Raw genomic sequence first — 11837 nt, forward strand, 5'->3', positions numbered from 1 at the left:
CGCAGTTCATGCTGATGGAGTGGACTATAAATCAGTCTCAGTAAGACAAAAGGGAGGAAACTCACCTTTTCTTGTTCGTCGTCTGGCCCGTTTCCCCCCGCTGACCTTGTGACCCTGGAGTGCTTGCCACTGCTCACGTCTGGCCAAGCAGGAATCCAGCCGGTCACCTGGCCAAGACTGAAATTAATTAGCGCCTACCCACCTTAACCTGGCCCCCCTCCTTCCTTGGCCCAGACTTGGCGCTCAGTACTGGCCATAAAAAGAGGCCGCCTTCATCCACATTGGGAAAGAACCAATTCATCAAGCTCCGCTTCTGCTGTTGGAAGGTGCGGGAGTCATAGGAAGATGAACAGGGCACTTCTCAGCTGTCCCGGGACGTCTATGGGGGCCAGGATCATCTGTCAGGTGGGCAGCAGGGCGGTCGTGGGGTTCTCCTCTCTCTGCTGCTGATTACACAGCGTGATTCACACTTGATGTGCATCATATGTGCTCTATACTGATCCTTAAGAAAGCTCAACCAATGCAGAACATACTGCTTTTAAGTCACATCAGAATGATCAGATTTACAAGATGAGCGCACATGAAAATGATATATTTACAAGTGGAAAAGTCTGGATTTTCTTTAATCCAGAATTTGAGTTTGGGACTTGTCATTCAAAAAATCATAGTGGACAAGGATGAAGAAAAGCCATTATGTTTCACAAAAAATATTTATTTAATCATGTGAAACTGTAATTTACATGAAATGTCCCATTTGATTTATTACAGTTTTATTACACCATATATAGATATTAAGGGAACTTAACGTTAACCAATTTTTACCATAGAATTTTTTATTTATTCATTCATTTTTTTTTTTACCATTAAACTAATGATCAGTGCATGCCAATCCTAAACCATAACCTTAACCTTAGTATAGTGTTGGTATGTCCAGATAGTTAGCATTGCTGTTTGTCGTGATCGGATCCATCAGTGATTTTTCCGAACTCTGTGAATCCATCAAATCTGACCTTTTCTTGACATGTGACTGCATGGTGGAATTAACCAATTAAATCACTGTGGAGTGGCATTTGCACTTAAAGGGGACCTATTATGACCCTTTTTAAGAGATGTAAAATAAGTTTCTGATGTCCCCAGAGTGTGTATGTGAAATTTTAGCTCAAAATACCCCACAGATCATTTTTTATAACATGTTAAAATTGCCACTTTTTGGGGTTGAGCAAAAACTTTTAGGGCCCTATCATACACCCGCCAGGCGTGACGCAAGTGTTTTTTGCTAGTTTCAGCCCGACGCAGTTATCATTTTCACATCCTGCGCCACGTTGTTTAAATAGTAAATGCATTTCTGCTCATTTGTGCGCCCATGAGCGTGCTGGTCTTAAAAAGGTGTGTTCAGGTGCATTGTTGGTGTGTTACTATTTTGAGGCAACTGAAATAGACTGCGCCATTGACCCACTGAAACCTGGTCTAAAGTCAATATTTGTTTTGTTATTTAAATAGCACGTTAGTAATATGTGCCTATATGTGGGTGCAAAACGCGTGTACACTCTGCTTATTACACACAATTATTAAATAGCGAATTCGCCATGGTGCGAGTGCAACTGGCTTTTAAAGGGAATGGGATATGAGATATGATGGGATATGATAACTCTTGCTGCATCCCAATTCGCCTACTTATACTACGCCCTAAAAGTATGTACTCTTTTTGTGAACAAAAAGTACATACTTTTGAGTGTGTAGCAAAAGAGTAAACAAGCTTTTGGACATACTATCACGCCATACAATTGCGTCTTTGCTCTCTGTCGCATCCTGTCGCCGTGAACTGGCCTGCCAATCATCTTACCTCCACATTTCATTTAGCTAACTTCTTTTAACTTATTTTAATCTCACATACTATTTAGGATGGATAGTATGGTTTATTCCACGTTACGCCCAAAACACACCCATTGCTCATTAAGAGAACAGGGACAACCCTTTTAGACCATGCACCGGGCGCGCTAACCATTTTTCCCGTCCTTAAACTAGCAAAAGTGGATTTGCCCTAAGTGCGCTTGTGCCGTGCACTTTAGACCATGCGCTTAGATCGTTAAAATAGGGCCTTTAGTGTATGTCACTTTAAATGCAAATGAGCTGCTGTTCCTGCCTAAGAGGGCAGAGCTTCAAGAGATGATGCTCCTAGCTCCAGTGACAGAACAATCTCACACACTAATAATGTCAGAAACTCTCCGTAACAGTGTTCAGTTCGAACCGGAGTCTGAAAATGATGCATACAGAGCCAGAGAATATAAGCTGCATGGAGATAGAACAGGAATAGTTCAGTTTAATTGCGGTTATAACTCATGTTGTCATCTTGCTTTTATCCACTATTAGTACAAGCCTGTTGTACCCGACCCCGTCTGAATGATGGCGAAATCTTTACTGATGAGCTTTATGAAGTTTATTGTACATCACTCAAAATATGAAGCATACATTTTCACTCCAGAAAATCACCATAAGAGCTGAATAAAACAGTACAATTACAAGAGTGCGCATTAAAGTCTTTTATCTATGAACTCTCTTTCCCTTGAATTATCATCAACATACACAGTGAACTACACAAAAACACTCATTACAACTAACAGTAAACAAATATATACAGACCTTATGCCTTTTCGGGGGTGCTTAATAAACTGGTAAACTTTATAGCCGTAAAACAACTCAGATGGACTCTAATAAAGTGCACAGTATCGCTCCAGAGAGGATCACGAACAGTGTGTACTGATCCATCCTTGAGTAATAACTTCAACCACAGTGTCCTCAGTGACTCAGTTGGCTGGAGTCTATGGAGCCTCATATATTCGTTGGTACATCCAACAACAGAACAGTTTTTTTTGTTTTTTTTTGGCACAGACATTGTATATTTCTAGCTGATACAGCGAGTAAACAGAAATGGCGGACTCATGGGCAGGGTTTCCCTACTCTTACGTAGGAGTAGGGAGAAATATAAAACAGATTGAAATTGATAAAAGGGGATAGTATATATATATATATATATATAATGTATTGGGTGGATTTTTGCCATTATAGACTAGTTGTTTACACACACTGTGGACACACATCTGTGTTCAAACACCTTATAAAAGTGAATTTTGCATAATAGGTCTCCTTTAATACATTTAGTGTTACTTTAGCAAGGTCATGGGTTCAGTACCCACAGAATGCATGAACTGACAATATATAACATGTTCAAGCCTGTGGCTAAATGGCAATATACAAAGTAGTAAATACACATCTAATTTGCATTGTTTACTCTTTGTTTTGTTGCTTAAGTGTTAAAAGACTTCCTGTTGTTTTGTCAGTAAGCAAAAAACGATACATGAAATTTCCCAACACATTTTTATTTCCCAAAAAATCACTTGCACATCACATCATAATTATAACTTCTGAATATGCAATAGTGAATATGCAAAGTAAATGATACAGTCGACAAATATTATGTTGCCTTCTAAGATACCTTGTTTGGCCAAATTCTAAGACAGCATTGTATGTATCCTTCCAAGAGAAGGAAATCACACAATGCCATGAGCTCGATAAAAAAAAAAGGAAAGAAAAAGAAATGTTGAGTAAAACATTCATTAATAGCTAAAAGTATTGATTAAAAAGTAGTGGTGTTAAGTATTTGAGTAAATTTAATTAGTTACTGTACGTGCATATCTTTTTGGCTATTTTGTAGTTTTACTAAGTATAAAAGATTACACATGTGTACACATGTGCAATGAGTGGTGCAATTATTCCTTATATTTTGCATGGCACCTAACTTTTTCTGCAGCAGTTTATTTCTGCTATAAAAGTGATATCGCCATCTACAGAGCATTGAAGGTACTATATCTTGTTCATCATCAGAAGAGTATGCGCATAGTGTACACACACCGCTGGATTTTTGTAATCGCGCTTACTTGTATGCACAGGTCGCACATGCGCATTCAATTTTTTCTATAGTAGTTAATTTATCTAATCCCCAGTCCGTGCCCTGGGGTGTCGGTTCACAAGGTAGTCGAAGAAAACGTGCATAAACAGAACAAACCGGAACACATGCAAGCTACAGTGACAATGGAGGCCTATACACGAGAGATTGTGCGAAGAGGTTATAAAGTACCTTCATTTGTACAACTCTAGCATGAAAGAATACAAAGATGTTTACATGGGTTGTAACTCGTGGAGAGAGATTGTTCACAACTATGCATGCGTCGAACGCCTGTGTGTGGTACGAGTCAAATGACGTATACATTACAAGGCTGTGCTTTCGACTGTGTGCGTACACTAGTGCAAGCGTACAAAAAATGAAGTATACCCACGGCTTTACTCACCCAAACTTGTCAACAAGGCTACTTTACACAAATGTGCATTAGCAGGTAGTTGTGAATCGCACGTGTTTCGTATATGAGATGAGGACATACCTGAAGCCAAAACCAGCATGTCCAGTGCAAGTAGGCTTTGACTATTTAATTTTACTTAACAATATTTTATTGTTCAATTAAATTGTCAGTTTAATTACTTTATTACATTATCAAACATTTTTAATGCTTAACAGATGAGTAGTTCATATACAGTCATATATCACTATACTGGCATAATCGCTTAAATGCACAGACAGAAAACATAAGTGAAACATAAGTAAGCTGATATAGAGAGTGAACTTGAGGAGCAGTGTTGGGCACGTTACTTTAAAAAAGTAATTAGTTATAGTTACTAGTTACTTCTTACAAATAGTAACTGAGTTAGTAACTGAGTTACATCATATTTGTCATTGCAAAAAAATAGCTCCAAAAATACAGTTATTATTGAGAAAATATCTGTAATCATTTGTATGATATTTTTTGTTATGTAATGCCATAGAGATATTTTTATGAGTGTTGAAATCCGTTTTATTAAAGGACCTGAGAGCCACTTAATGCCTTCTGGGTTAAAACAGCTGGATACTGCATACATTATCAGCTTTCAAAAGATTTAAAACAGGCACAACATATGTTACAAAACCTGTCAAATGAAGATCTACAATTAGAAGAATAACACCCCCACTAAACACAGAGAAAGAAATATATCCAACAGTTGGCTCTGCATGAAAAAGAGGTTTCAGATGCATTCAGAGTTTATAAGGGTGTACCTGCTGGCCTGTCATCTGCTAGATGAAAGTCTCCAACAGTGAAGCATTCAAGGATCCACAAACTATGGGGGTGTTTACACGACACCTTTTTCAACTAAAAATGGAAAACTTTTTATGTGTTTTGGCCGTTCATATACACGACAACAGCGTTTTGGGAGCCTGAAAATAGAAACTTTTGAAAACAGGTTTCAAAGTGCAAGTTTTTGAAAATGATACTGTTTTCGTCTCCATCTAAATTGCAAAAACATGAATTTGTAGAAACGGTGACGTCATGCACATGCGTATTACATGTTCAGCATATAGGTATGCGCGAGTATTTGACAAGTACAGGACTGTGTTTGTGCTACTCAAGATACTAAGTTTATTAATGTTTCTCCAGCAAAGTGTAGATTTACTCCACCACTACTACAACCAGCAGAGATGCAGTGTTGGGGGTAATGCATTACAAGTAACACAAGTTACATTATAAGATTGCTTTTTTTTCAAGTAACTAGTAAAGTAATGTACAGTATTACTTATAAATTTACATAAAAAATATCTAAGTTACATTTTTCAAATAAGTAACACAAGTTACTTTGTTTTCCCATTTATTGTCTTCCCCTCACGGATTTCAACTCAAAACTTGAACATGCAAATTTGCCGCATTGATCATAAGCTGCTTGATTTGGAAGTGAAGTTAGCGTTGCTTCTTGCATCACTGCATTATTGACATGGACTTGCTGAAGTTATACTGATGTGACTGCCTCAAGGACAAAGAGAAAAAAAATAAATAAATGAGATCTGCACTCCCCGCATTAAGAAGGATATCAAGAATCAAGCATTCACAGTTGTGCTCCGAAGCTGGACCTTCACCTTGTTTTTCTGTTAATTGTTTGCTTATTCACTGTTGTTTATTTATTATCTTTATAATTTATAACCCTAGACTTAAATACATATTTTTTGTTTAATATATTTTTGGACTCTGATCCCTTTCTTTTGTTACTTCCTTGAGCCAGAATGTAACAATTGGGAGCTCGTCCTCAAATGTCTTTGTAATAATTTGGAAGGTCCAGCTTCTAGTGAGAAAAAATGTCATGTTTGTTAAATTTGCACTAGCGCCTGTGTATGTTTAGGCGGAGCGTATTTGACATCGGTATTCGATTAACCTATGTGTGGCTAGCAAATAGCGGGTGTTTTGTTTGTTATTGGGAAAGAGTTTTTCAGTGTCCTTAAAACAGTGGACTTTCTTTATCTTTGTGCTTTATTGCGTGGTGAAGAGAAAGTGAGTGGGAACTGAAATTAGACCATATTAAATATGGTAAGTGTATTGTTTCCTCTTAAGGTTTCCCTTTGTAAAAAAAAAAAAAAAAAAAAAAAAAAAACACTTTTTCTATGTGATGATATAGCTCTGGCAGGATTTTGATTAGTATGTTTACTCTGTAAGTAGTACCCAGTAAGCTAATATTGCAGAAAGGTAATTTGTCAGCGACCTGTTTGTAGGTTTTTTTTATTTTTTTATTTTGCACAATTGTGATGTTCCCTGGTAGGTATAGCAACGCACTGCATTGATATTTTTATTTTAGTTTGTTGTTTTCATGCTGACGCTGAGTTGAGAGCGTTGACACTATCGTGTGTCTCACTGGTTTGTCCGTGAGATTATAGGCCTACAACTCATGGTATTTGAGTGTTTAAAAAGACTCGACTCTTGGTGAAGGTAGAAGACTAGGGTTGAGTAATTTTTTTTTGCTTGTAATTTAGAGTGAACGATTATGAGTTCTGCTGTAAAAAAAAAATGGCTACTAAGTTACACTTATTTTTTGTTAAAGCAGCTCTGGTTAATTTAGAGGTCTTTGATCTTGGTAAGCCTGATGTTGAGGATCAGTGTTGGGAGTAACACATTACAAAAGTAATTATATTACAGTATTATATTACTTTTTGCTGTAACACAGTAATATAACGCATTATTAAATTTGGGTAATATTATACTCGTTACAATCTCAGTAACACACATTACAGCAATGCATTTTAAACCGAAATTAAGTGGTGTTAGTTTTATTTTTTACCAACACCACAAGACATTCCAGCACCAGAGAAAACAATCTGCAGGTAAAATAGTAGGCCTATTACTTTCAAATGACAGTAACTAAAAATATATTATGTGTTACATTTTCGAAGTAACTTGCCCAACTCTGTTGAGGATGATGATAGCACTGAACAACCTTCTGTTACTGGTTCAACATTCTCATTTGAGAAACAAAAAGAACTAGCCTAGTGCTTTTAGAGATAGAAAAGGCAAAATTGAATCGTGAAATTCATAAATTTGAGATTGAGGCTTTGCTTTTTCAGCTGAATGGTGAGGGTAAACTGGGGGGCAGTGCAAGTGTTTTCAAGCAGTTCTGTTAAAAAAGGGTTTGATGTGGCCAATAATATAAAGCTGTTACCCAAATGTAGTGAAATGTCTCAGGTTATGCATGTAACCATGGTTCCCTGAGAACAGGGAACGAGACACTTTGCCTGAATGCTAGGGGAACTGCCACCGCGGGAACCGGTGTCTGAAACACATATCCAATCTCGGATATGTTGACCGGCGACAGCCCATGACATCATAACAATGCGACCTACAGGTATATAAGGGGCGCCCAGATAACATGTCATCCGCTTATCGTCTGAAGCGACTGTAAGCAGGCGGGCCCGAAGCATGGCTACGAGACGCAGCGTCTCATTCCCTGTTCTCAGGGAACCATGGTTACATGCGTAACCTGAGATGTTACCTTTCGAAAGGGAACTCGAGCTGCGTCTGAACGCTAGGGGAACGATATACCCCCGCTGCCATGCTGAGGGGAGTGCATGCCAACGTAGGGCAGTGACAACTGTCAGAATCGAGCAATTTCAAATGAAACACCAGACCCACTCACCCTACGGGTCACAAATGAGCTGTCAGTGACAGCGCTCCCAGTGGTCAAAGCCTCAGCTATAAGCCTCAAAATGGCCTCCATATTATACATATGAAGGCCTGCCAAGGCCGCACAAAGGCCTGGAACCAACAACTTCAACAGAAGGGGTCCCTTTTAAGGGAGCGTGGCTAGGGGGCCAGAAGGCACCCCAGCCATTCACTTCTCAGGGGAACAAAGTCAACCCCAAATGCTACCAGGGAGGCTGACCTGGCTTCTAGCTGAACTAGTAACCTAGTCTGCCAATAACCTGTCTGTTTCCTCAGAAACAGAGTCTCTAGACCCAGAAGTCTCACGAAGAGACATCCAGAAAGAGGGACTGCAGAAAGGGCAGTAGACCAACTCAGACTGGGTCTTAGAGATGGGCATCCTGGAGAGCAGGACTCAGAGAAGTGCTATTGACCCTTGCAAGTGAGGGGAGTTACTCTGCTCGATCCTAGGATCTACAAAGCATCTATGTTTCAAGGCGCTAAGGAAGCCGTGCACTCTAAAAAGGAACCCTCACGAGGGGGATGCACACAGCCTAGGGCTGATCTAACTAGGAGGCCTCGAGAGATGCCTTCAACCTCTGACCAGACTTAGGGAGCTAAGTACTCAAACCCACCCTCAGAATAAGTAGAGTACAAGCTCGACCTATTAGGTCGACCAGGTTATAGGCTAGAATACGAAGGTGAGCTAGGTTAGCCAAGCCAGCAACACGTAGTAGCGTGTGGTCTCAGGGAGGCCAGAAAGGCCAACCACCTGACAACAAGACCTTGCTGACCGATACCCAACTGCTGGGGACTCGCATCAGGGAGGCCAACAGTAGCCAACTACCTGGTATCGAGTCTTGACTGGCAGAGAAGTAACCATATTATAAGGGGAATTCGACTTCAGAGGGGCCTACTAAGGCCAAACATCTTGATGGCAAACGTTCACTGGCTGAATGTAGTCATTGCTAGCTGCCATGTGCCCGCTTATTAGGGGCTGGCTCTCAGGGAGGCCTACTAAGGCCAACTACCTGATAGCAAGTCTAGCTAGCTGTCCAAAGCCTGCAACCTTGGGCTTGCCCACAGGGAGGCCTGCTAATTCTCAGAGCTTCCTGCTAAGGCCATCAAACTGAAAACAAGCAATAGCTGGTTGCCAGATGCCCACGCTGCTGGTGACTCAACCTCAGAGAGGCCTGCTAAAGCCTACAATCTGAAGCAAGCTCATGCATCTCTACCAGAAACCCCAATACTGCTGGGGGACTAGCCTCCAGGGCAGCCCGTTAAGGCCAGCTGCCTGGTGGCCAGTGGCTAAATACACTAAAAAGTACCCACACAATAGGGAACTCGCTCACAGAGAGGCATCCTAAGGCCTACTTATCCAAAAACAAGTCATTGCTAGCTGCTAAGAACCCCAAACCATATGGGTTTTGCCCACAGGGAGGCCCACCAAGGCCTGCTACCTGACAGCAAATTCCTGCTAGCTTTCACATACCTAAAGTGCTGGGGACTCGCTCACAGGGAGGCCTGCTAAGGCCAGCTACCTGGAGCGTGTCTTGTTGCTACAACATCCACACTGATGAGGGCTCGCCACAGAGAAGCCTGCTAAGGCCTACTGTCTGACAGCATATCAAATAGATACCAAAAAAAAAAAAACATTTACTGGGGCTGTTAACAGGGAGGTCTTTTAAGGCCAGCTACCTGACAGCGTATGTGCTGGCTGCTAGGGGCCCAACATGATGGGGACTCACTCTGAAGGGAGGCCTGTTAAGGCCTACTACCTTATAGCAAGTCTAGTAGCAGAGATAGTTTTACTATTCAAACAACACCTGGGACCTATCACATCTCCAACAAGTGGTGTACTCAGTAAAAGCACTTTTTACCCTTTAAGCAAGGAGAGTACAAACACACGCCAACATGCTCTGGAGGAGGCCCACCTGGGCCTACTACTCCTGATGAACAAGGGCGTCAGCTCGTGGCAATGCTGAGCTGCAAGGGAGCGAACTAAATTACCAACCTGTAGTGAAGGTCAAATACTGCTCGACCTGAGCCACAATAGTGCAGGGCAGATAAAACAGAGCTGTAAGCGAAGCACTCAGGAAACACCTTGTTTTACAAGGGAGTACTATCTGCCTGACCATGAGAAGTACCAGGGTGGAAGCCAACCACCAAGACTCTACTCATGACAGAAATGATATCTGTACTCAGCCCCAGGGGAATGGGGGCCTTTCATAGAAAAGCCACCCACAATCAACCCAATGCTTGAATGTCTAGTACAGCGGACTTAAGAGGAGCCTAGGGAAGGCCAACCTCAACTTCTGAAATGCGGGCCACAGCAAAAGCATTACTAATCACAAATAGAAAAAGGAAACCCATCTATTCTGCCTCTACACCAATCTGCACAAAGCAGCGGCCTCTACAGAACAACTCTCAGTTGAGAGGAGGCAAAATCACTCAAAATGACACTGCTAAGGTGGCTAAAAATACCATAAAATCCTTAGGTATCCTAAATTAATCTTAGTATGAGTGACGCTAACCAGGTAACAATGTCAGGCAGCCCCATGGCCAACACTAGACATTTAATCTATCTGAAGTCAAAGTGCTCGTCTCTTTGCAAAAACAGCCCTCCAAACCTATAGGAGAGGAGACAAACTACTCTACCCTGAGGTGGCTATCAAGGCGGCCTGAAGAGGGCCAGCCTGCAACAGAGCAGCGGTCTCAAAATCACTCTTAAGTGGGAGGAGGCCAGCTTACTCGCTAATAAAGAGAAATACAAAAGAGTGTGGTCTCACCAGACAGCATACAATAAGAGAAATCCAGCACACTCACCTAAGAAGACCCAAATGGTACTTCTTTCTAAAAATCGTTCTAACCAACCTACAGTGAACTTCAGGACCCTAATTATTATATTTTTACAATAGATAAAAAATAAAAAATTCCTTTCTAATTTAGATGAATGCCCTATCCTACACAGGGAACAGCGGTCTAAAAGAAATACATTAGTATTTTAAATAGATACAAGACCTGGTAACAGTTCCACCTGCGGCCACAGGGTGGTGACCTCCACCATGGAAACGTGGTGTCTTCCACCCTTACAAGCCTGAAAGGGTCGTCTCACTATCAAAGCCAAAGGCAGACCAACAGAATCTTAATACTTATTATCGGCCCAGCCACAGGCCTGATGTAAGAAGCGCCTGGGGAAAAAAAGAACGGAGCCTGAACTAGTAACCTGTCTGGTTGAGGACTCAGACCTCAGCGGTATGCACATCTTGAATGCCGCTGGTATAAGTCGCTCAGCAGGTCAGTCTGGTGCGCCTGCCACACAGCCATCATGTGCAGAGCAGCACCAGCCTGACCCGCTGCCGCGTATGCCTTGTCATTCAAGCGAGATGTCACTTTAAGGGGCTTAGATAGCAGAGTCTGAGCTTTCAGTGTCAATGTCAGTTTTTTTTTTTTTTTTTTTTTTTTTTTACAAGAAAAGTGCTAAATAATAACATTTATTAATAAAATTATTATAATTATAATTACCAGTCAATGGCACCGACCCACATACCCATATTCCTTCCACAAACCCTACACAGGGAACAGTGGTCTACAAAGAAAATACTTTAGTATTTAAATAGTAACCAGACCTCAAACAGTTCAACCTGTGGCCACAGGGTGGTGACCTAACACCATGGAAAATGTTGTCATGGCAGCGCGTTCCATAATCTACAACAGCTCAGCATACGCGGGACAGGGTGGCTGAGAGGATTCAGTAAACTCACTCTCTTTATCCTCTTCGGGTGGAAGTGCACT

This window comes from Ctenopharyngodon idella, chromosome 10 (assembly GCF_019924925.1).
Source record: "Ctenopharyngodon idella isolate HZGC_01 chromosome 10, HZGC01, whole genome shotgun sequence".
Lineage (NCBI taxonomy): Eukaryota > Metazoa > Chordata > Actinopteri > Cypriniformes > Xenocyprididae > Ctenopharyngodon > Ctenopharyngodon idella.